This window comes from Mizuhopecten yessoensis, unplaced genomic scaffold (assembly GCF_002113885.1).
Source record: "Mizuhopecten yessoensis strain PY_sf001 unplaced genomic scaffold, ASM211388v2 scaffold3029, whole genome shotgun sequence".
Lineage (NCBI taxonomy): Eukaryota > Metazoa > Mollusca > Bivalvia > Pectinida > Pectinidae > Mizuhopecten > Mizuhopecten yessoensis.
In genome coordinates, this window is record NW_018404840.1 from 21042 (window position 1) to 23150 (window position 2109).

The following is a 2109-nucleotide window of genomic DNA, read 5'->3' on the forward strand; positions in this document are numbered from 1 at the left end:
TTGTGGTGCTAAACTAAAAACAACTGGTGGCGCTTAAATTATATCATCAGACTGTCCATATACACCATATTTGCTGTGATATGGGCTGTGGTGCTTAGCTCAGAAACAGGTGGTGCTTAAATCATACCATCAGACTGGCTGTATACACCACACTTGCTACGATACGGACTGCGTTGCTTAGCTTAGAAACAGGTGGTGCTTAAATTATACCATCAGACTGTCTATATACACCACAGTTGCTGTGATACGGGCTGTGGTGCTTAGCTCAGAGAAAGGTGGTGCTTAAACTATACCATCAGACTGTCTGTATACACCACAGTTGCTGTGATATAGGCTGTGGTGCTTATCTTCAAAACTAGTGGTCCTTATATTATACCATCAGACTGTCTGTATACACCACACTTGCTACGATACGGACTGCGTTGCTTAGCTCAGAAACAGGTGGTGCTTAAATTATACCATCAGACTGTCTGTATACACCACACTTGCTACGATACGGACTGTGGGGCTTAGCTCAGACACAGGTGATGCTTAAATCATACCATCAGACTGTCTGTATACACCACAGTTGCTGTGATATGGGCTGTGGTCCAAAGCTCAGAAACAGGTGGTGCTTAAATTATGCCATCATACTGTCTGTATACCGACAGTTGATGTGATACGGCCTGTGGTGCTAAACTAAAAAAAACTGGTGGTGCTTAAATTATATCATCAGACTGTCCATATACACCACACTTGCTGTGGTACAGACTGTGGTGCTTAGCTCAGAACCAAGTGGTGCTTAAATCATACCATCAGACTGGCTTAGCTCAGACATAGGTGGTGCTTAAATTATATCATCAGACTGTCCATATACAGCACACTTGCTGTGGTACAGACTGTGGTGATTAGCTCAGAACCAAGTGTTGCTTAAATCATACCATCTGTACACCATATTTGCTGTGATATGGGCTGTGGTCCAAAGCTCCGAAACAGGTGGTGCTTAGATTATGCCATTATACTGTCTGTATACCCACAGTTGATGTGATATAGGCTATGGTGCTTAGCTCAGAACCAGGTGGTGCTTAAATTATGCCATCATACTGTCTGTATACCGACAGTTGATGTGATACGGCCTGTGGTGCTAAACTAAAAACAACTGACGGCGCTTAACTTATGTCATCAGACTGTCCATATACGCCACGCTTGCTGTGGTACAGACTCTGGTGCTTAGCTCAGAAACAAGTGGTGCTTAAATCATACCCTCAGACTGGCTGTATACACCACAGGTCCAAAGCTCAGAAACAGGTGGGGCTTAAATTATATCATCAGAGTGTCCATATACACCACATTTGCTTCGGCATGGCCTGTGGTGCTTAGCTCAGAACCAAGTGTTTCTTAAATCATACCATCAGACTGTCTATATACACCACAGTTGCTGTGATACGGGCTGTGGTGCTAAACTAAAAACAACTGGTGGTGCTTAACTTATGTCATCAGACTGTCCATATACACCACACTTGCTGTGATACAGACTGTGGTGCTTAGCTCAGAAACAAGTGGTGCTTAAATCATACCATCAGACTGGCTTTATACACCACACTTGCTGCGATATAGGCTGTGGTGCTAAGCTCAGAAACAGGTGGTGCTTAAATTATACCATCCTTTTTTCTGCTCTCTCCAAATTTGGCCTTAGTTTGTGTAAACATGATCTAGAAAGTTTGCTGTAGTTAAGTTTTGTACGTGAAATGTCTATGTCAAGTTTTACCGAAATTTTGGTTAAGAGGTAGGAGAAAAAGAATCAATCATTACGTAGGCATGTGTAGAACATCCATATCCCACGCACCTATATATATAATAGACTCGATAATGTTACAATATAGTATATGGCAAGTACTTGTGTGTTGTGTGTTTTGTATGCAAATCGACACTTGGCATATTTGCAATACATGTATAATTTTGTTTTGTATAAATGAGTTTGTTTTACTTCACGTGTAAAGAACAGATGCAGCAACAAACAACTCCTTCATAGCAAAATACAGTAAAACCTCGATTGTACATGATATTAAAGATATAATTGTATTTTTTCTCTTTTGTATCTTGTATGGTATACAATTGTTTGAACGCATC